General features: G+C 48.2%; 1 protein-coding gene across 9 annotated transcripts in view; it reads left to right on the top strand.

The window, feature by feature from the left end:
- The window catches only part of CAMTA1 (calmodulin binding transcription activator 1), an 827492-nt gene that overhangs the window by 364039 nt on the left and 439238 nt on the right, over positions 1–24215 (top strand). The window lies entirely within an intron of this gene.

Below are 24215 nucleotides of genomic sequence, written 5' to 3'. Positions count from 1 at the left end.
GGACACAGACTGTGTGGGTTGCAGCCCTAATACCTCCTTCTCTCAGTGCCCTCCTGTCACTGAGAAGTGTTTAGCTCGATAAGAATTGGGAGCTATGATGACTCTATCATACCTTTGAGGGAAAGGCACTTCTATAAAATTAAATGTACAATTCATTAGATGAGGACAGCCTCAGGTCAGGCCTCCGAGTGGAATTTCTTTGCTGAGTTCATTGTATTTATTAGTGCTATAAGATTATCAACAACCGGCTGAGTAACAGCCTGAATCTGGCCCTTTGCTAGGCTCTGTACAGGATTTAGTGATAAATTAGGCCCACTTCCCACCTTTAGGGGGCTTACAACCTAATTGGAAGAGAAGACATGTTTATTTTGGAAGATACCATAGATAACACCAACGAGACCCCCTGAGGATGTTATGGGCCAGGTTGCTGATGCAGACAGAAAGGTTTGCATACAATGAATGTAAAAAGAAAAGGGCATATTTCTTTCTTTGCATCATATTACAAATTCAGTAGGAAAGGCTGTCATTGAATTTCTTTGTGCTTTAAACAGGCTAAATTCATCCTAGTAAAAATGCATACAACACCAAAGACACCTCCCCTGTCTTTCTAACCTGTACAATCATGGACAACTTAAATTTCACCTTAGAGGCCGGGTCACCTAGTGGAACTTCCATCTGAATTCCACCTACTTCCTGTCCAGCAGAATCAACCTTCCTCCTAAGCAGGCACATTTCAGGATCCTCTGTCATGAGATGCGGTGGCCGGTCCAGTTGTGACCTAGCACCAGCTGCCTCGCCTTTGTTTCTCATGACCAGACCACTGGCTCTGTGCTTCTCCCCATGCTGTAGTTTATGCTGAGCCCCTGGTGCCCCCCAGGGTTGGAGCCCTGCTCCAGTCTTTTCGGCCTTTCTGAGAGTGGCACTCTTGCTTTCCTCTTGGTGTCTGGGCCCTGCTACCTCTCCCGGACTTCTCAAAGCTGAGTGCCTACATACCCAGGTTCAGGTGTTTCCTTAATTAGCAATTCCCTCATTCTGCTGCCAGCCAGAACCGGGTGTGTGACTAAGCTTTGGTCATACCATATGGGTAAGAAGTTTCCATGCTCAACAGAATGCCACCTCATCCACTTTACGTAAGGGTTACATGTCCCTTCAGAGTTGGAAGCGTCTTTCACTCTTGCCTGGTGCTGCCATGGCCCACAGCGCACCCTTGAGGCAGCTTGGCGGCACTGCAGGTGTAGACAGTTCATGCCAAGCAGTGCTGGAGGGGGAAGCCAGACTGTCTGTGTGGACATCTCGTCCACAGCCTTACGAGGCCCACTTGCTAAGGCTATCAAGCACACTGGCCCAGTTCATCCTAGTTGGCTTTATTCTTTCATTTCACTTATTCATTCATTGACTTGTTAAACACATACTGTGGGCTTCACTAAAAGTTCTATAATTATCCCGTCAGCTGAAATACCCACAGGTGCAAAGAACCCCCCGACCCCCGCCTCCTTACCCCACAGAGCAGTGGGTGTGTGAGCATCTGAGAGCTTGTGGGGTTGTTGCCAGAACTTTTCTGTTTGTCTAGCCCAGTGCCTAGGTCAGGGGCATGACTTGTGAAACTGTGTGGTTCCTTGAGGGTGCACACATGAAGTGATGGGTGAACACGTGCCCCTCTGTGTTTTGCTGTCCTCGTTTGGACGAGAGGGGCTTATAGTATTCAGTGTTCACTGAGGGCTGGGGTGGTTTAGGACTGCTTCCTAAAACTTGAAGCCCTAAAGAAGGGTAAACTCTACAGAGATTCTGGGGAACGGCATCGTACTTGGGGAGAATAACCCGAGTGTGCTCAGAATGACCATAGTGGGTTCGAGAGATATGGAAGAGACCAGCCTGATGATACATGTTAGATGTTTCATGGGTCATCTCCTTGGGAACACTTACTCAATCTGATTAGCACTTGGGAGCTTTGTATGGGAAGCTGTGTCCTGGAGTGGCCAGTGCTGGGCAGAACTGGCTGGTGTGGGGCTGCGGTTGACTGTCTGCCCTGAGCAGGGCCACGGAGGTACCATAGCCTAGCCCTGGTATGGCCATGACACAGAAATAGCCTTCTTCCATGAGTCAAGCCTCCCATCCTTCTCCTGTGTGACTGCTATTTGAACACTTTTATTTTTCGTTGTTGTTCAAGCTGTAGGGTAATTACCCTTGTCCTTAATAATTGCATTAGTTTCCTTGATGAGCAGAGATGCTCTAGAGTGTGTGCTGTTAAAAAGAGGTTAGGATTAAGGTTTTCAACCTGCTGCTGGTGTGAGAAGGATATCTCCATGCCAATTACCGTCTCCTTGATAGGATTAGTCACTGTGTTAATTGCTACTCAGAAAAAACCGCCAAGTTTGTTGTTTTAGACTTTGGCTTTTAAAATATTGCAGATGTCATCTTAAATGCAAATTGTATTTGGTATTAGAGATAACTGTTGATCTATTAACACTTTGGGGCTGATTGGTATCCGAGGCTGTGTGAGACAGAGGAGTCTTGCCCTTGGATTATTAATTGCATCTTTGATGGTGGTTCCAGAACCGGGAGGGGGAGGCAGCTGTCAAGCCTGTTCCTTGGCACTGTCTTTGAAAGAACTCACGGCTCTGTCAGCTACAGTCTGTTGGAAGCGGCCAGAACAATGTATAAAACGACCTCACTCCTCAACCCAAGAGCATTGCCTGTCTCCTCTGCAGGTCACCTTGGTTGGGTGGCTTCTGGTTTGTACCTTGAACGTTGTGTCTCTTCAGTGAGTGTCAAATGACCATAGCAGCTCAGTCTTTAGAAATTTCTGAAGAGGTGGCTTCATTTCTTCATGTTGGCCCAGGAGAGACCAGTCAGAACCAGAGCAACCTCTGTTATATAGCATCTTCTTTTTAGTTTATATTTAAAACCTTTTCATTTTGAAATAATCTCAAAGTTTCAGAAAAGTTGTCAGAATAGTGCAAAGAAATCTATGCCCTGCACCCAGATTCCCCAACTATTGACATTTTTATTATTTTTGCTTTATCATTCTCTATGGGTGTGTGTGTACCTTTTTTTCTGAGCCACTTGAAAGCAACTTTCAGACAAGATGCCCCATTAGTCCTAAACACTTTACTGCACATTTCCTAAGAACTAGGACATTCTCCTGCATAACTCAGTACTGTGATCAAAATCAGGAAAACAGCACTGATAGGATACGATTATCCAATCTAGATTTCATTCCTGCAACCAGCTATGTTCCAGTAGTGTCCTTTAGAGCGAAATGTAATCACCACCACCATCATGACCATCATCATCGCCATCACCATCATCTGGTCTAAGATCCCATCTAAAATCTCATATTTATTCCCGTGTCTTTAATCTCCAACAATCTGGAACAGTCCCTCCGTCCTTCTTTGTCTTTCACGACTCTGACATTTTTTGAAGAACACAGGCCAGGTAGTTATTTTGAACAGTGTCTTTCGACTTGGGTCTGTCTGATGTTTCTTCACTAGATTCAGGCCATGCATTTTTGGCAGGAAGACCAGAGATGTGATGTTGGGTCCTTCTCAGTGCATCACATTAAAAGGTACATGGTACTAGCTATCCCATCCCTGGAGTTGTTACCTCTGATCCTGGGTTAAGGTGCTATCTGCTACATTTCTCTGGTGTGAAGTTATTGTTTTTTCCTTTGTAATTAATTAGTGTTTGTGAGGAGATATTTTATGTATGTGTAAATATCTTATTACTCATGGAACTCTTACCTACTTGCTTTAGCATCCACTGATGATGCTTGTCTGGATCAATTATTATTATAATCTTTGCCAGATGGTATTTTTTCCTAAATTTATTTATTGCTTAGTACTTTCTACTATATTCAAGAGCTTTTGCTTTCTTACATTTATTTACTTATTTATTTATTTATAGCCATAACGTACTCATGTATTCCCATTTTAGTCAATGAGTTACATTGACCAGGTTACATTCAGTGGGTAATATATTTGCCCAATAGTTTATAATCTAGTTATTTTGATGGTTAAATAGTCACAGATTTGGTCACTGGGAGCCTCTTCAATTTGGCTGCTGTGTCCTTGTGACACATTCTCATCATATGTTTTACATTTTATTATGAAAAATTTCAGACACACAGAAAGTTAAAAGATTTTTTTTTGGTGAACACCCATGTACTTATCACCTGCATTCTTTAATTAACATTTTCCTGTGCTTGCTTTATTATATATCTAACCATTATCCATCCAGCAATCCTTCTTCTTTTTACATTGCATTTCAAAGTAGTTGTAGCCATCACTACCCTTCATTCTTAAGCCTTTTGGCAGATGTGATATTGTCTAGAGTTCCAAATTTGTTTATAGTTCATTTTTTAGGTACTACTTACATACAGTGCAATGTACAAATATTAAGCGGACCACTTGATGAATTTTGATCGATACGTTCACCTAAGAGACTTAAACCCCTATCAAGACATAGAATACTGCTATCACCTCCCAAGAAGGTTTTTCAAGTATCTTTCCAGTCATTCCTTGAGCCCGTCTTCCTCAGGAGCTACCACTGTTCTAGCAACATAGATTAGATTCCATTCTAGAGTTTTATATAAATGGAGCATGTATGGTACATATTCTCTTGTGTGAGGATAATTCTCACCATAGTGACTTTTCAGATTCATCCATGCTGTTGATTATATTGGCCATTCATTTGTCCCTCTTTGTTTTTTTCTTTTTAGCCCTTCCTTATTTTCTGGCACAACAAAATGTTCCTTCAAGGTTGCCTTATACTTTTCTCGCATAAGCCCTGGGATTAGCTCTCTCTTCAAGGATCCCTGGCTCCTTTTAGTAGAGAACAGTTTTTGAATTCCAGGTGCATTCATTGGTATTGATACTTTTATTCGCGCATGTGTCATTGCTTCCAGGTGCTCCCTCTCTTAATAGAAAAAGATAAGAAATATGTGTGAGTATACACTTATAAATACACAAACACATATATGTCTACATCTATTTCATATGTGTTCGTGTGTGTGTATGTATGTAAAACCACACGTTCATAATGATTCCAGTTCCAATCCAACACCATTGGGTATTGGATTCATTCATCTTTCCAAATATGAAACTTCCTTCCCCAATGTGGGAGAAATTTTTCTGAATATATTTATTCATTTTATGAATCCTAAAATGATATATAAGGTAGTTAAGTAAGAATTAACCTATACCATGGAAGAAAACAAATCTACTAAATAGGGTTCAATTTGTGCATAGCACTTTTTGTCTTTAGTTTGAGGGCATGTGGTTGAAATACTATGTTCAAGAGTCTTGGATTAGTCTCCCTCTCCCTACTTTCGGGTTTATATTTACTTTGGCTTGTATAATTTTGGGTTTGTGTTTCATTTGTGTTTGATTTTAGGGATCTTCTCCATCCTTGTTGATTTTCTTTTAATAGGTAAAACATTAACATGTAGCAAAAGGTAAAACCATGCAAAAGAGCCAACCCCAGAGAAATGTCACTGTCTCCATCCCTCTCATCAGGTAGGTAACCAGTCTTTTTTCTCTTTATCTGTCCTGTGTTTCTTTTGCTACAATAAGCAAGTACAGGTATATTTTCTTATTTTCTCCCTTTTTCTTACACAAAAGGAAAGTGTTACTTTTTAAAAATTAAACCTTTTATTTTGAGATACTTGTTGATTCATATACAATTGTAAGAAATAACTGAGAGATCCACATCCATGCACCCTTTAAACAGTTTCCCTAATAGTAACATCTTGAAAACTGTAGTACATTATTAGGAGCAAGATGTTGACACTGATACAGTCAAGGCAGAACGTTTCCATCACCACCCAGGATGCGGGGGTCCTGGCTGTTGCCCCTTTTAGCCACACCTATTTCTGTCTCATTCCTACCCCTCTTTAATTCTTTGCAACCAGTCTCATGTCTTCTCCATGCCTATAATATTATCATTTCAAGAATGTTACCTAAATGGAATCACACAGTAAGTAGACTTTGGGAATTGGCTGTTTTCTCAGAAAATAATTCTCTGGGGAGTCCTGTAGTTGTTGTGTGTATCAGTCTTTCCTTCCTCTGTATTGCTGAGTGGTCCGCGGGGTGGCTGGACCACGTTTGTTTAGCCATTTACCAATCAAAGGACATCCGCGTGTTTCCAGGTTTTTGGCTATTACGTATAAAGTTGCAATAAACATTTGTGTACAGATTTTTGTATGACCACAAGTTTCTGTTCCTCTGGGATAAAGGCCCAGGAGTCCAGCTTCTGGGTGGTATGGTAGTTAGATGTTTAGCTTTCAAAGAATCTGCCAAAGTGTTTTTCAGAGTAGCTGGACTTAGCCTTCCCAAAAGAAATGGACAAGTGATCCCATTTCTCCATATCCTTGTCAGCATTTGGTGTTGTCACTAATTTTTATCTTAACCACCCTGATAGATGTGTACTGATAGCCTCCTTGGGATTTTAACGTGTATTTCTGTAATGGCTAATGAGGCAGAACATCTTTTCATGTGTTTGTTTGCCATTGAATATGCTCTTTGGTGAAGCATTTTCTACCTTTGTCCATTTGCTAACTGAATTATTTTATCATTATTTTTTTTACTGCTGAGTTTTGAGGGTTCTTTGTATATTTTAGATACTAGTCCCTTGTCTGACATGTGGTTTGCAAGATTTCCCCCTGATCTGTATCTTGTCTTTTTGCCCTCTTAGCAGCGTCTTTGAACAAAGATTTTTAATTTTGATGACGTCCACTTAGTCATTTTTTCCTTTTATGTATTGTGCTTTTGGTATTAATTTTAAGAATTCTTTGGCTAGTCTTAGATCCCCAAGTTTTCGCTATGTAAAGTCCATCATTTATTTTGAGTTAATTTTTATAGGTGTAGAATGGAGTTAGGTTGAGCAAAGTCCTCCCTCCTTCTCTCCCTCGCTCCCTCTTTCCCTCTCTCCTATCCTCCCTCCCTCCCTCCCTCCTTTCCTTCCTTCCTTCCTTCCTTCCTTCCTTCCTTCCTTCCTTCCTTCCTTCCACCTATGGATGTCCAATTACTCTAACACCAGTTGTTCAAGGCTAGTCTGCTTTCTTCCACTGACTTAATTTTACACATTTGTCATAAATCAGTTTGGCATATTTGTGTGGGTCTATTTTTGGATTCTCTATTCCTTTCCACCGATCATGTGCTTCTCTTCCTCTGCTAACAGCAGACAGTTTTGATAACTGAAGCTGGATGAGTCTTCTTCTGTCCTGATACTTCCTGCCCCTTTGTCACTCTTATTTTCCATATTTGTGCTTTCTCATTCTTTGGTTAAGTTTAGCTACTAGTTACCCTATTTTGTTGATTTTTGGGGGAAAAAATCCAGAATTTTGACTTTATTGGTTTAATCTACCTCATTAATTTCTTTTTTTCCCTAATTTTTTAATGTTCATTTATTTTTGAGAGAGAGAGAGAGAGAGAGCAAGCAGGGGAGGGGCAGAGAGAGAGAGAGGGATACCCAGAATCTGAAGCAGGCTCCAGGTTCTCAGCTGTCAGCACAGAGCCCGATGTGGGGCTGGAACCTACAGACCCGGAGATCATAACCTGAGCTGAGATCAAGAGTCGGACGTTTAACCGACTGAGCCACCCAGGGGTCCCTACCTCATTATTTTCTACATGTAACTTTCTTTTTCCTTCCTTGTGCTTTTGTTGTTGTTGTTCTTCTAGGTTTTTGAGTTTGGCATTAAGACTTTTTAATTCCTCCATTTTTACTGAAATAAGTGTTGAAGGCTATGAATATTTTTACCTAATCACTGTTTTAAATATGTCCCATAAACGCTGCTTTGAATATGTCCCATGTACTCTGATATGTTGTGTTTTAATCACATATATATATATATTTGGAATTTCTGTTATTTTAGTTTTAAGTTTTGAAAATTAATTTCTAGCTTTATCATACCATGATCAGAAACTATTCTTTGTCATCTTTCTACTTTATGAAACATTGATTAATTGTCACCTAATACATGATCAATTTTTGTGGATATTCAATGTATATTTAAGCACATTCTCCCATGTCAGATATGTAAATCTCTCTGTATGGCCTGTCTCGTTGATTATGGTGTTTAGGACACTGTGTGTGTTCTTACTTACTTTTTGTCTAACTGGTCTCTTTTGTGCTGAAAGTGGTATGTTATGGTGTCCTGTGTTACTGTGTTTCCATCTGGATTTCTATCATTCTCTACAATTTCTACTTCAAATTGTAGTTGTAGTTTTGCTTGGTGCATTGACATTCATTACTATTTGTTTTTACTGTGCAATGTGGGTTTTTTCCCATTTTTTTAGCATTAGGAAGTGTCTGTCACAAAGCTCTTTCCTCGAAGTCCACTTACTCTACTTTGTCCGATATCAAGATTGTAATACTTATTTTGTTACTATTTCCATCTGCCTCATATAGCTTTGCTTATCTCTTTATTTTTAGCCTTCCTGAATCCCTTTTAAAAAGTGTGCCTCAAGTGTCCAACATATAGTTGGATCTTGTTTTTTTAAGCCAATAGAAAGTTGGTTTCTTTTCATAGGCGATTTAAGCCCGCTCACAGTTATTTGTAGGTCCAATATTTATATGATTGTTATACTTGGTCTTAACATTTTCATAGTATTTTATATAATAAATACTATGTATTACGTCCTATTGGTTGTAATGATGACATTTTCTTTGATCATTTATTTAATTTATTTTGATTAATTTTCGTTTTTTTTTTATTATGAATGTGATTTATTGTCAAATTGGCTTCCATACAACACCCAGTGCTCATCCCAACATGGTGCCCTCCTCAATGCCCATCATCCACTTTCCCCTCTCCCCCGCCACCCCCCCCACCCGCCCTTAGTTTATTCTCTGTATTTAAGAGTCTCTTGTGGTTTGCCTCCCTCCCTCTTTGTTTGTAACTATTTTTTCCCCTTCCCTTCCCCCATGGTCTTCTCTTAAGTTTCTCAAGATCCACAAAAGAGTGAAACCATATGGTATCTGTCTTTCTCTGCCTGATTTATTTCACTCAGCATAATACCCTCCAGTTCCATCCACATTGTTGCAAATGGCGGGATTTGATTCTTTCTCATTGCCAAGTACTATTCCGTTGTATATATAGACCACATAAGAAGTTTTCATTTTCGTTTGAATGGTTACCTTTGTCCTTACTGCCTTTTCACAATTCCCTCGGTCTCCTGGAGACTTGTACTGTTTGGTTTGTCAGTTGCAGATGGATCCTTTGAGCTCCTTGTACAGCCATCATTATGTCCAGTGTCCTCCACAGCCAGCATGGAGCTTATCCTGGCCTCCTCTTGCTGTCTACCATTTCATAGCGGCCTATGCTATAACCTATATATGATATAACCTATATAACCTAACATGATATATGACCTAACATATAACATCTCCGTTATTCTTTTCCCTTACTGCCATATAACTTAGATCTGTCACTGAATATATTAAATGTTTCCCATGTGTCCCTTTGCCACAAAGAGTACCCCACTCCTCTCCTCAGTAGCTGAAGTGACTTCTCCGGTAGATTCCTTAAGAATGGCTCGTGGGTACATTCCTCCCTCAATTCTTACATGTTTAAGACTCTTTCCCTATGGCTCTGATTTTTGAAGGTTCTGCTTTGCTGGATCTACACCTTTCAGTTCACACCTTTCTTTCTTTGACTTTCGTGGAAATACGGCTCCATCACTGCCCTGCCCTTCCAAAGCTCCTTTTGCAAAGTCCACTGAGGGTCTAAGCCTCTTGTCCTCATAGCTTACCTGGTCTCTTGGTTCGCAGGCTGTGAGGATAGTTTCTCAAATGCTTCTTTGGGGTCTTTGATTACATTCGCAGTGCTCTGTTTCAGTTTCAGTGCTTTGTGCTTGTGTTTTTGGAGGAATTTTCATCGGCTGAAGTATTCGGATGTTCTCGTTTTTATTTTCCTTCCTGTAGCAGGCGCTTTTATATGGATGAGGCTGTTCACACCTCTGCGGTCCACCGGCTGGCTGGCTGGCTGCCTTGCGAGCCGTTGATGTGATTTCTGGTTCAACAGCCCCCTCTTCTGTCAGTGCAGCAGAGCACAGCCCCTTGAAAGGTTGGCTTTTGTGGCAGTGGCAGGTGGGCAGAGGAGTGTGCCCTGAGATTTATTTTATTACTATTTTTGCTTCGCGGATTCCCAAGTGTCCACCTCTTGCTGTCCCCCCTTCCCTGCGGCTTCTGGAGTGGTGCCCACCCCGTTTCTCGCCGTCTCCTTCCCTTCCCGAGTGGCCTCTGGGGGCCCGTGCCCACCGTTAAGCCCCTGGCCTCTGGTCAATGTTTTGGTCTCTCTGCACCCTTCCTCAGCATTTTCGCACTTGGGGTGCACCTCCTCTCTCCTCGGGTGACTTTAGTTTCCTCCTAAGCCCTAAGCCTTCTCTACCTGGGGGTTGTGTGTGGTTTTATAGCTTCTTCTTGTTGACCTGTGTCATTTTTGGAGCGGGTGTTGGGAGATTGGGATTTCTGTGGCCGTCATTACCTTGGCTGCCGGGAAGACCCCAATGTAGCATTTAAAAGGTTGTGCAGTTAACTCAATTCTGAGTGCAATGGTAGCCCCAGCCCGTTATTAACATAGTATTTTCATGTTAATGGTACACAAATGAATCCTGAGGACATGCTTGAAGAAGTATGCTCTCTTAAGAAGGTTAAGCATCTCGCTGCTAAGTGTCACCCCATCTGTTGAGCCAGCCTGTTCTCACAGATACTGTGGGCAAGTATCGGGGAGCTAGGGGTTTCTGCACCAGGGGTCGGGCTCAGGGGGACTTTTACTGCTGGCATGACGCATCGAAGGGGGCATTGCCGTTCTGTTGCTGGAGGTGGGCGTCCGCCAGTGGCTGTGATGTGCACATGTGTGCAGGTCTCTATCAAGGAGAGACTGCTCACCATCCCACCGTGTTCTTACAGGGGTTTTGTGCAAGGCCCCAGAGCAGAGTGTGATTCTGCTCTGCGTGGCTGGGGGAAGGGGGGACTTAGCATGTTTCTGGAAGGAGCAAATTGAGTTATCTTTGTTCTGAAAATAGACCATTTCTGAGTTACTATAGTAGAAAAACCCAGGCCTGCTCACAGGAGAGGGAAAGCTGGTAGGGGGCCCTATTCCTAGGCCCCAGAGGAGTGGTGGGGAGAGCTGGGGTGTGCTGAAAGGCTCCATTCACAAACCCACTTCCGAAGGGAGCTTCGCTGCGCTGCAGGCCGGGTCACCGTCTCACCCTCCCATGGGCACGTGGGTCCCAGCCTGCCCGTTGTCTCTTTGGATCAGTACCCTTCTTCCTGGCACAGCGAATGCTCCCAGGAGCACCGAGATCGCTGGGAACAGTTTCTGCCTCCTCGGAGACCACTGATAGGTTTGGTCCTTTGAGGGCCTCAGGATGCTGCCCATGTCTCTTCTTCTTCTCGGTGGGTTCCAGAAGAGGGGCCACCTCAGCTCCATGCGGACCCCTCCCCAGGAGGCACCGGTACCTCAAGCAGCCTCTCTGAAAACACACCCCTTAAGCCTGAGCAGCCTTTTCAAAATGGGAGGCGATGTGAAGCTGAGTTGGACAGGAAAGAAGGAGTTCTCCCTGAGGAGGGACCTGTGACTCCTGCCACCAGACGCTGGGTCGGGTAACGAATTTGTGTTCCAGTGTCCACATGGGCCCTTCCACCCCTCAGGCCTGACACCCCCGTTCCACCCCCAAACACCCAGGAGACGGGGGAACCAGTCAAGACTAGGAGGCTGTGTGATGGGGCAGGTCTCTGAGGAGGAGTTGTTTCTGTCCTTAAGGCCTCTGACTCAGCTTCCCCAGTCCTCTGACCGGACCAGCCCTCCTCTCTCATGTCTTGCCAGTTGGCACCACAGTGAGCCCTGGCCGGGTGGGAGAGCCAGAGGCGGGGGGCCCCGGGAGCCCTCATGGCGCAGCATGTGGTGATGGTACAGTTACTTGATGGTACGCTTTCCCCAGAATCCATCGTGTGGAACGTCGGAGGCAGCTGAGGAAGGTCTGTGCTCTGAGAAGCGGTAGGTGATACAGCAGGGTGACGCTGTGGCCATTTCTCCCAGAGCCTTACTTTTAAAAAAATCTTTAGACAGAACTGTCATTCATGGTTCTTATTGTTTGTTCACTCGCTCGCTCGCTCACTCGCTCATTCACTCGCTCACTCGCTCACACATTGACCGACCATCACATTCTCCTGCCTTGTGCCCAGCACTTTGCTAGATGCTGAGAATCCAAGACGGGCTCAGAGCCCTTGCCTTCAGGAGCTGTGACAGGAGTATGACTGGCGTCACTTTGGGGGATCAAGTCTTGCTAGCTTTGGAAGGAGGAAGCTCATCCATAATCAAACCTGTTCAGTTTTGCTAACTGAAAAAATTGCGAGTCTCTTCGGCTGTGGACTCTACGCTTCCATATGGTGGAGCCGCCAGGGCCATGGACGTGCTGTGCACCACCACTCGGTGCCGTTGAGGGGGGCAACACCAGGGTCATGGTCAAGAGCATGGACTTGTGTGTAGACAGACCTGGGTTCGAATTCGGCTCTGCTGCTCTTAGCTAAGGGGTTGGGATAACATGAACCTCACTAGACTTTGGTTTTCTCACAAGCAGTTTGGGGATAATGATTCTTGGCTCTGTGGGAGGGTTTAAGTAAGGTAAAGGGATTGGTGAGGTTTACACCATGGTCGGGAAGGATGGTTATGGCTTTGGGTCATCTGGTAGCCCCTGCCCCCCTCTCCAAGGCACACACATGCACACAACAGGTGCGCGCGCGCGCACACACACACACACACACACACACACACACACACACACAACACAGGCTTTCCACAATCCTGGCCTGGGAGGCAGCAGGGACTTTGCCTTTTAGAAGTTGTCTGACCCGTCGGCCCCTCAGTCGGAGGTCGCAGGAGTCTGACTCACTCCACTGGGTTACTAAACTGGTTTGTTGCCAGGCACGACATGCGGGGCACTTATAATGGCGGTTAGATCTGGGAAATGGACCAAGCATGATTTCTAGCTAAATGGAACACTTCGGGGCCATCAGCTAAATAGACGATGCTTCTCAGAAAGTCCCTTGAGTGTTATGTCAGACAGGCGCTGGGACCCTAGGAGCCATGGTGCGTGGCCGGGCCAGCTCCTCGGGTGCTGCTGGCTGTGAGGGCCTCCATGTCTTGTCTCACGTGCAGCTTGCAGGGAGCAGAGATCTGACCCGTTTGGAACACCTGACCCTCTGCACTGCCCTCTCTTCCTCTCACTCTTGTCCCCTTTCTCCCTCCCTGTTGCCTGAGACTCTGGCAACTACATAATATCATTTAGAGAAGTCATATTGCCTCCCTAGCCCATTCTACTCCCTCTGTGAAACAGGGACTGTGCCCGGAGGGAGAAGGAGCTCGGGCTTTTGTGGAAAGGGAGGGGGTCGTACATCCTGGGCCCTCCCTGGAGAGCCTCGACACTTTGCCGTTTGCTGTGAGGGGCCTGGCCACCATCTCTGTGCCCTCTGCAGAGAAACCTTACAGATAAGTCTTCATAGCACAGTCTCACAATAGACCAGGAAATGCCCCTTAGCCTTCCTGCATCATGGAGGGAGCTTATGTTAGGCTAGCTACATGGTCTCTGATCCTGGCCCCACCATGTGCTGGCCCTGCAGTGCCCAGGGTCCTGCAGCTCAGTGTCCTGCTGAGCCCAGTTTCCTTCTGCATGGGGGAAAAATACCTTCCTCCAACGTGGTGTGAGGTGGCATTCTGATGCTTATGAGGTGTCCAGTACATGGCATGGCACAGAAGAAGGGATCAGAAAATATCGACTCACTTCCCGTGCCAAGTCTTTTCTTTTCCTTAAGATCCGAGAGCCATTTCCTTCTAGATCTTCTTCCCTTGCTGACCAACACCCTCACTCCTCCCTGCCCTTGCCGGTTGCCCACTTGGTACTTTTTATCATGGGCCACAGCTTAGGCTTTTCTATTGTCTTTTCTTACCTATTCATCCACCCACCCATCTATCTACCCATCCACCCATTCATCCATACACCTATCCATCTACTCATCCTTCCACTCATCCACCCATCCACCCATTCACTTATCCATCCATCCATCCATCCATCCATCCATCCATCCATCCATCCATCCACTCTTCCTTCTACCCACCCACCCATCCACCCACCTACCCATTCATGCATGCATCCATGCACCTACCCACCCACCCAACCACTTATCTATGCACCCACCTACCCACCCATCTATCCATTATCCCATTCATCCATCCATCCATCCATCCATCCATCCATCCATCCACCCATTCATTTATCTATCCATCCACCCATTCATACACTTATCTACCTACCCCATCCATCCATTTTCCCTTTATCCATCCATCCATCCATCCATCCATCCATCCATCCATCCATCCACTCTTCCTTCTACCCACCCAACCTTCCACCCACCTACCCATTCATGTATGCATCCATCCATCCACCAACCCACCCAACCACGTATCTATGTACCCACCTACCCACCCATCTATCCATTATCCTCATCCATCCATCCATCCATCCATCCATCCATCCATCCATCCATCTCTTCTTCTACCCACACAGCCATCCATCCAGCTACCCATTCATCCACCCACCCACCCGCCCACCCACCCACCTGCCCACCCACCCACCTACCTATCTATCCATTATTACATCCATCCATCCATCCATCCATCCATCCATCCATCCATCCATCCATTTTTCCTTCTACCCACACAGCCATCCATCCAGCTACCCCTTCATCCACCCATCTACCCATCCACCCACCCATCCACATGCTGTTTCTTCTATGTAGATGCCAGACTATAGGGAGTGAAGTGGATTAGCCTCCGCTTTCACTAAACTTAAGTCCAGCAGAGGATAGAGACATGAAATATGTGTCTGTGCACGCATGAATGTGTGTGTGCACGTGTGTGTGCATGTGGTGGGGCTGGGTACTAGGCAGGAAGAGTAAAGGCTGCTTGGGAAATGCATAGAAGGATCACCATACAGAGCCCAGCAGGGTCAGGAAGGCTTCATGGAGGAAGTGACTCTTCTTGACCATACATCAGCAACTTGGAGACAGGGGTTGTCCTAAGGTTGGACCTTAGAAAAGCAGCTGCATCAACAGGTTGAGTGCCTGTTATTTATATGAGGTACTGGGGTTACAAAGAGGGATGAAAATGCGAAATAAATAGTCATACAAAGTAATGGTTAATAAATTCTTGTTCAATGGATGCATGGGTGAGTGTGCCTTTGCCAGCTTTATTTGCTAAGAAATGCTCCCAGCACAGGTTAAATCTGTGACTCCCTGTGAATAAGAAGCTTAAGAAGGGCTCATCTGAGTTTTCATCTGATTCATGAATATGTAAGCAAGCTTCCTTTTAATCTCAAATTTTATTTTATTAGATGTATTTTCATGTATTTATTAGACCTAAATTTTTCGTTTGGATATATGAGAAACTTAATGGAGGCACCATCCCATCTTCCATGAGATGAGTAGAGGGTAGATGATGAGGTGGTCAACCGAGCGATGTCCTGGCTTCAGCAAGATTCCCGAATACCTGATGCTCAGGAAGCTGAGTGCAGACCAGTCATAATTACAATCCTTACTGTGAATCATAAGTGTTTCTGCGGTACCTTGACTTGTGCACACCTTTCCATAAAGCCAGAGAGCTCAGACATTCTCGCTGCTCCCCGAGTGGGAGAGAAGCCGGCTCCCTGCCAGGTGGGGCCATAGGTCTTGCCGGCCTCATTTTCCAGCAGGAGAGGCTGTGGGTTTGGTTGGAAATGTAATAGCTGCTCAAGGTCAGGCTGCAAGCCCGTGGCTGAGGCCCTTGATGAGTTTTCCGAGGGATGGCCTAAATTTGCATCAGTCTGCAGGCTCCCATCCCAGGGGCACCACCGGGGGGGGGGTGGCTCAGCTTCTACCTGGGGGGGAAGAAGGGAAACCAGCAGCTGGAGAATCCAGTGTGTTCACACTCCCAATGAAGTCCATGATAGAAATGCTTTTTAAAGCGATTTCCCACTTGCTAAAATTGATTTTTTCAGGAAATCTGTTGTATACTGGTTTATCTTTAGACATCATCATCATTCTGGACAGAAGCACAAAACTCTCAAGGTCTACTGCCCTCCTCTTCTGCCGCTCGAGTGGGCTCCTAAAGCCCCGTCAGCAGGTTGGAGGCATGGAGGGAAGGGTCCTCTCCCCCACTGTCAGGAAATTGTCCGGGGCAAGGCTCCAGGGCCAGTGAGGCACTGGATGAGGCTCCCTTGGGGCTCTTGTGTGGGAGTGTTTGGTAGACACTTGTCCCCTGCTGGCCCTGTTGCCCAAGGCCTACCTGCTACTCCATGTCATCTGTACAGATGGATGGCACCCTGCCTGCCACATTGCAGGCTCATTTGCTGCCTGTCTACACAGGCTGCTGCTGAGATGAGTCCTGGTTTATACCACGTGCATTGCCATCAGCCTGTAGCCAGTGGAATGGCTAGAAGTGCCTTGGCCTGCCGCAGCCCACAGGGAGGTTGGAGGAGAGTCTAGAAGTGTCAGGAAGGAGCCCAAGGGTGCCAGGCAGATGGGGCACCTCAGACTGGTGCAGTGCCCACCAACAGCCAAGTCTCTGATTCCTCCTCAAAGCCCTTGCTCTCCCACTACCCTCTCCCCTTCCCCACCAGCAATTTCCCAAGAACTTCTCTGACCAGGAGTGGGAATTCATTTTCTAAGGCTCTGGATTTCTGGAGCTTGGAACAACTCAGGAAGTTGGGTCATGCAGAGGAGTGGCGAGGTTGGCACCCGTGTGACATGACGGGTGGCTGATAACTACCCAGAGAAATTCAGAGGATTCTCAGGATATTCAGCCCCATTTCTGGGGTTCACTTCTCTGTCTGGGTCTCTGGAAAAGGTCACAGTCAGATGCTCAGATTTACAGTGGGCTCTTGAGTCCTCCCCAGTGGAGAAGTCTGAGGTCCACTCTCCCGGAGGAATGCTCTGTTCCCTGCTGGATGGTAGCAGACGAGTCCCCCCCACCCCCATTTTTGAGTGTTACCTTGCCCCTCACCTCCTGATGGGCTTTTGGGAATCCACCCCTTTCATATGTGAGGTTGCTCAAATGTGGGACCAGTGTCCCTGGGAACTTTCTCAGCTTCCTAAATTGGGAATTATAATCGCCTGTGACAAGGGGCACCATGAGGTGGCCGAGAAAACTTAGGGGTTCTCTCTTGCTTCAACAAGACTGTATGCTGCGTGAGGACAGGAGCCGCTGTTTGTGTCTAATCTGACCCTTACCCCCTCCCCAGGAGTCCTTGCTCAGCGTCCGCACACAGTGGGCCGAGGGCCACCGCGGGCTGCCAGGGAAGAAGGGCCCAAGGTAGGAGCCCCAAGATAGAGCTCTGCCTTAAGGTCATCGCTGGGCTTTTTACCTCGTGCTCTCAGCCACCTAGCTCCCCTGGCAGTGAAACATCGTTTTCTATTAAATGATGTGTCTGACATTTACCAAATTTTTATGTGACAATTTAGAAGGAACCAGTTGCATTAAACAGCCTTATTAATATTGCAGTAACATGATTAGGGGAACATCATGGCCGTTAGAGCATAGGGCCAGATTTACGAGCTCTGGAGAGAGGAGGCAAAGAGGTCTCTATTGACCAAAACACCTTCAGCACAATCCACATTATAATTAATGAAAGTCAGAGACGAATCCCCCTGATAACGCAGCCCTGCAATGTGAAGAAAGACGGGATGGTGCATTTCCATCTGGGGAGCGTGCATGTCTGACTTGCAGCATTTAGCACTGAGGGGTGTTTCGACTGCTCAGAGAGCTACTTCTGGTCGGGTCCAAGGTAGACTAAATAGACCCTTTCCGATCACTCTGCTGGTTTTGGTGGCATTCTGAGTCTGTGTGCACATTGTAACCATCTCCTGATGGCGGGGAGGGGGCAGCATAGGACAGGGGTCAAAACATGTGCCTGGAGTGAGACCCGCCCACACAGAATGCTGGTGTCACCCATAACTGCTGTGTGGGGCTTGGGCAAATTGTCTAGCCTCTGAACCTCGGTGGCCCCTTCTGAAAAGGAATGACCACATGACCTGCTGCACAGGGTCACTGCACATCAGATGGGCTCACACATGTAAGTCTCCAACACGGTGCCAAACCCTTACTTCCTGCTCAGTACCTGTTGGCTCCTACTGGCGTTTGAGGAGCTCTTTACAGATCACCTCTGCTCCTGGTCCTAGGTAGGAACCCTGGACCTACCTATGGAGATATTTTGGGAGACCCACCATAGTTAAGACCCCTTACTGGGCCTATAGGAGACATCAAATAAAGGGATATGGCTCCTTCCCAAGGGTTTCCAGTCTTCTGGGGAAGCAGACATGTGGAACTCACTGGAACCAAACAGGAATCGCTGCAGGGAGGGTCTAGATTGAGGGACCGGTGTTGTGCTATGGAAGGGTAGAGCAGGTGATATTTAATTTCATGGAGGGAGGTGGTAATGGTATCATTTGAGATAGGCCTTGAGGAACTCAACAGGATTTTGGCTTTGGCCAGGGGAGAAAGAAAGGGCTAAGGTGATACCCTGCACAGTGACACAGAGGCCCAAGGATACACGTGCAGATGACCCACTGGTGCTGAGTCCCTGGTGCGTAAGGCTATGTGTGGAAAAGGGCAGCAAAGCAGGCTGAGCCCAGCTGGTGGAAGGCTCTGGTTGCCAGGCTAATTCACAGTGCACTAATGGGACTTGTGTCCCTGTGCATGGGGAAGGCCACCCTGGAGCAGGCGGGGCTGATGAGGTTCTGTCCCAGGGTGGGCAGCTCTGAGGTCTGGAGCAGAAAAGGGAGGGCATGTAGAGGCAGGAGGTGAGAGCAGGGCGGGGGGAGTTGGGGGTGGTGATCAGTGATAGAGCATCATCTCCCTGTTTATGTCTCGGTCACCTGCGGAAGCCCGATGCTCGCAGAGTGGGGTTTTACGGAAGTCCACAGAGGTTGGTGACACATGGCCTCCATTCTCAAGGGCCCAAGAGGGCAAGACTAGGAGCACAAAACCCTTAAGTGCCAGAGGATGGGGCAGGGTGAGGAGCAGGGGCCGCGGGGGGCGGGGGGGGGAGGGTCCAGTCGGTGGGTGAAGAAGGGGAGAGGAGGGAAGGGGCAGGAGTGTGGACCTAGAGAGGTGCAGAGCCTATGCAAAGGTGGCAGGGAACAGCTTAAGCCTCGCCCCAAATTAAACTTCTCAATGACAAGAGTTTCCTTTTCTGTCTTACTGTAAAACAGTATATGTTTACTGTAGACGAATTGGAAATAGAGGTAGGTAAGAGGAAGAAAACAGGCCACCACTAAGTGCTGATAAAGATGGGGGCACTGGTATTTGGCCTTGCTTTCATCCAAGTATTTCTCATGGGGCCTTTGAGCTGGTCGGGGCCCAAAGAATGACCCTCTGAGGCCCCAGTAGATAATGCCCAGGGGCACTTCAATTTCAGGGACTGGACCTGTGCAGCCAGATGGGAAGGCGCCCGAGGTGTAAGCCTATGGAAGATTCTGGAGCTGGGTGCCCAGAAGGAGGGTGCCCTCCCTCCAACCTGGGGAAAGCATCACCTGGTACTCTTGTGCCCCCAGAACTCTGGTTTGGAGGTAGCAGTTTCATGATTCATGAACTTTTGGGCTTTGGTTGCAGAGCCTTGGGAGACCACCCGGAGGAGCCCTGGCCAATTAAAGGGCACTTCTGGGAAGCAGGAAAGAGGGTTAGGGGCAGGGATGCGGGGTGGCGGGGAGGAAGATATCTTTGAGGGAACCTAGCAGATTCTACTCTGGCCCCAGACACTCAGGGATGCTTAGCATCCCTGTGTCCCCACTGACAGCTCCTCTGGGCCCACCCCGCTTCCCCGCAGCCCTCCCCGGGCTGGCCGTTGCTCATGGAAAAGCGCCTTCACTGCCTGTCTCCTGCCATCTGGAACATCCCCCTGAATCTCTCTGCCTCATCACCCCTCCATCTGCACCAAAGGTCATTTCCCTGATTCTGTTATTAATCCCAGCAGCGCTTACTGGGGTCTGTGGTCTTCTGTGTGGGAGAAAATCATCGTTTGTGTCGGGATGGAGGTGGCAGCCACAGGTCCCGGCCTTGGGTGGAGGTTATCACCCAGGCTTCTCTGCCTGGGAGCCTGAGCTGCAGAGACCGGGGACAAAGTCATCATTTCTCAGCCCAGGTGAAGGGCAGCTGAGATGATCTCGGGAGGCACCCGCAGCCCCTGGGCTCCACGTCAGTTGGGCACAGAGAGCTGGTGCCCGTGACTTCTTTAAGAGCCCAGGGCTATGGCCACGGAGGCCTGTCCCGTGGGCAGACAGTGTCTCTCCTTCTGGAAGTTTCCTCTCTGAGCTCAGAACGACTTGACTCCATGCCTACTTCTGGTGGGGCTTCAGCAACAGGACAGGAGGGGCCTTTTAGTGCCCGTCATGTGGCAGGCCGAATAGGAGCCAGCCCTGTGTCCCTAGGCACCTGCACTCAAAATGAAGAGGCAGATTTGGTCATGTGGCAAGGAGGGGCTCCCAACTCAGGGTGCCCTAGAGTCTGCTGTCGAGTGAGAGCCTCCAAGGGTGCCCCCTCTGGGCGGGTCAGGCAGCCTCAGCTCAGGCCCTCTGGGGGATCTGAGCAGGCCACATCTCCACCCTGTGAGGGTGGGTTTGAAGTCGGGAGGTAGCAGAAGCTGTCTGGGCTGGGTCTGGAGAGGGAGGGCGGGCAGGAGAGAGGAAGACAGGGGGCCCGCCGGCTGGGTGGGGAGGGTCTCAGGCCTCATGGGCCCCCGGCGGTCATCACGCATTCAGTTGACGCAAGGGCAGTGTGCAGTTTTCGGTCAGGGTCAGCGGTGTGACTGCTGAGTGATGAGATGGGTCGGGGAGGCAGTGGTGGCTCCCCTCCGAGTCTGACAGACCAGGGGCTGGCTAGGGTCTCCAGCTGGCAGCTCTGTGACCTGGAGGCTTTTGTCACCTCTCAGATGTGGTCTCTTCCTCTGCAAAATGGGAAGCTAATGGCAGCTACCCGACGGGGTTGTGTGGGTGAAAGGAGCTGCTTCTGTAGCTCGAACAGACCAGCAGGACCCCTGCCCTCACGGAGGCTCCAGGATCAGGGGCAGCTCAGCCTGCCAGGGGTCACAGTGGGTGACACACAGGGTGCTGGCAGAAGGTGTGTTCGGGCCGGCACTGTGAGGAGACAACTCCCCCGTGGTGGTTGGCCCCGCAGACAGAGCAGGGCCCGTTGAAGGCCTCTGGGTCTCAGGGCTGTTTCCCTTGGCCCCCGCCTGCTGGCCAAAGTTGACCTGCACCTGCAGGGATGGTCTCCTCAGTTCCATTTGTGGCGTCTGAGCCAGGGCACCTGGGACCCAGGTCCCTGGTCGCACCCGTGCTGGACGGTGCAGTTAGCGTGGGCAGGGCTGGCCCTGGGCTCCCCGGTTATTCCTGCCCGGCTCCCACTGGCGGGAGAAACCAGCCTTCACCCCGGCCATTCTGTTTGCTTTGGAGCCAGAAACATGATTTACTCTAGAGAGCATTTTTATGTTTTCCACCAAAGATTAAAAAAAAAAAAGTTACTAGACAAAACAATTCTATTTTAATGCACAGCATTTCTATCTTGGGTTCTTTTCTGTAGAACACTTGTCTGTTATTAGTTTGCTTATTGATGGATTCCCTTGCTAGACTGTAAGCTCCCTGAGGACCAGGACATGCCTGCCAGTGGATCCTGAGAGCTGACAGCAGTCCCTGGCAGGAGGGAGCCCCGGGAAGCGTGTGGAGAGCAGGAGAGACCAGTGTTTACAGTGACCTCTTTGGATGTCCCTGGAAGGTGGCCCTGCCTGGTGTTTACACAGCTCCCCCTTGGCGGATCTTCTGTCTGCCCATCTTTCTCTTAATAGTTATGGATTATGGAAAAGAAGAACAAAGCCCATTAAGAGGTTCCCCTACATTTGATTTGAGGAAGTTTTCATCAGAACGGCTCCATTTATTGGCCTTTAGCGTACAGCCTTATTCCCTTCTCACAAAATGAATATTGCCTTGTCTCCTTGAGAAAAATTGATTTCACCCAGGAAGGAGAAGAGCAAACTCCCTCCTCCTGCTTTTCTTCTTTTTTTTTTTCCTCCCACCGAGACAGAATTTATCTCCTAGGTAGGTGGGGGGGGGGGGGGGGAAAAACAGGAATAATTGGACCAGAAGCTAATTCCCAGAGATTCATTGTCTCGAACGCTCCCACCAGAATGTGGGACGCTTGCCTTGAATTGCATGCTAATGATAAATGACAACTCTAACAGACCGTCACATTGAGATGTTTAGTCCTTCCTGCTAGGAGGTGACACATTAATTTTCTCTCAGATTTACATTGGATTATTAATAAAATATCGGTGTTGGAATGTGACAAGTGAGGGTCTGTAGAAGTGCCAGGCTCTATTTAGGGGCACGGATTTTAGCCAAATGAGATGTCAGTGGGGTCAAACATGACCCAGATGCCGGTGGCATTTGAGCGATAGTCTTTTTGCTTCACTGGGCTCAGGCTCCCGTAACCTGGGCTGCACCGGGTAGCAGGGATGGAAGGTTCTCTTTCTTTCCAGCAGTGTTGAACCCAAAGAAAGGTGACTCCGTATGTTCTGTCTTCCCTTTATCTTCTGCTTCGTCATTGACCCAACACTTGAAACGTAAGTGGTGCTTTCTGTGTGTTTTCAAGACAAAGGAGAAGACTTCCTTTGTTCTAGCCACTGAGTTCCTTGATTAACTCACTCGTTTGATGGAGCATTTACAGAGCGTTCACTCTTTACATGTCGCTGTGGCAGGTGGAGAAGGTAGAGGCGGTCCGGGTGAGCCTGGCACACCAAGGCCAGGTGATCACCCTGCTTCTCTGCTCAGAGCCCTTTCATCGCTTCCCGTGCCTGCGAAGGTGAAGTTCGGAATTCTCAGAGGGGGTGGGGGCTGGGTTTGGGGCACCTCGCCGCCAACTGCCCCAACCTAGACGAAGCCTCCCTGTGTGGGCCCTGTGCTGTTTCCTCGCTGTTTGCTGCGGCTGCGTTGATGGAGTTACTTTATGTTGTCTCATGCCTTGTGCCATGCTTGTGTGACCGTCCAGGCTCCTCCCTTCTTCGTTGCCATTGATGCTGTCCTACTACGTGCTTCATTTGTGTCTTTCATTCCCACTTAGAGCAAAATCCATGCTCCCTCGACCCAGGCCTGCCAGGCTCTTGGGCCTCACCCCCTGCCTGCACCCCCACCTACTCTCTGCCTGCCAGTATGCTTCTCGGGCCACTGACCTTGCTGCTGTCGCTTTCCCGGGAGCCTTCCTGGCTGAGCCCCGGCCTTCGCCTACGCTTCTGTTCAGATGCCACGTCTGGGAGAGAGGTCTCCGGGCTGGCCCGTCCCACATCACAGCCATCTGTTACAGGACGTGCTCGCATGTCACCTTCTGTCCCGCCCACCGGAGCGTGGTCTTCTGAAGCCCCCAAGTGCCTCCTTCTACCTCCCTGACCGGACAGCAGGCCTCACACAGGCAGCACTTTGGACGCTTCTGTTCACAACAGCACCTACGGTGCCTTGCACCAATGCTTGGCCCGTAATAGCTGCTCAATAAATATTAATTGACTAAATCACTGAATGTCATAATGGAATTTCAAGCCCAGTGCCCTGGGAGCTCTAGGAAGGGAGCCATTAATGAGTCCCTGCAGACTTGCTGGGTAGTGATTCCTGGTCATATGGGCTGTATCTTCTCAGTGACCACCAGCCTCAGCTGATACGAACAAACCTGTGGTTAGGAGGCTGCATTTAGTGAATTGGCTTCTGCCTCCGAGTTCTGGCAGCCTGAGCTGTCCCTCACCCTGCGTTCAGACCCCCACAGAGGCGTCCTGGCCTGTGGACATGATAGTCCGGTGCCCATTCCCCCGAGGTTGCCCTGGCCTGGCCCGTCCTCGGGTTTAGGGGGGCCTGCGGGAGACGGGTAGCACCCAGTACTCACTGCTGGGCAGTGCTGGTGCTGTTTCCGCCTTTATTCCGGAGAAGCACCCTCAAACGGAGGCCCTGGGGGGTCTGCTCCTGTAGAACAGCACCAGCAGGCGCTGGCACTGACGCCCCGTGGCGGACGGGGGCTTCTGGGCACACGAATCTACCCAATCGTTTGTTTCTTGATAAGAAAGCCTCTTTTACGATTTTTCAATTTGCCCTTATTTTAATGAAAAGAAGCTGGGGTTGGACCGCCCAAGAAGGAGCTAATCAAATAAAGCAAA

Source organism: Neofelis nebulosa, chromosome 2 (assembly GCF_028018385.1).
Source record: "Neofelis nebulosa isolate mNeoNeb1 chromosome 2, mNeoNeb1.pri, whole genome shotgun sequence".
Lineage (NCBI taxonomy): Eukaryota > Metazoa > Chordata > Mammalia > Carnivora > Felidae > Neofelis > Neofelis nebulosa.
The sequence above is the reverse complement of the archived record's forward strand: the minus strand, read 5'-3'. Positions and strand labels throughout refer to the sequence as shown.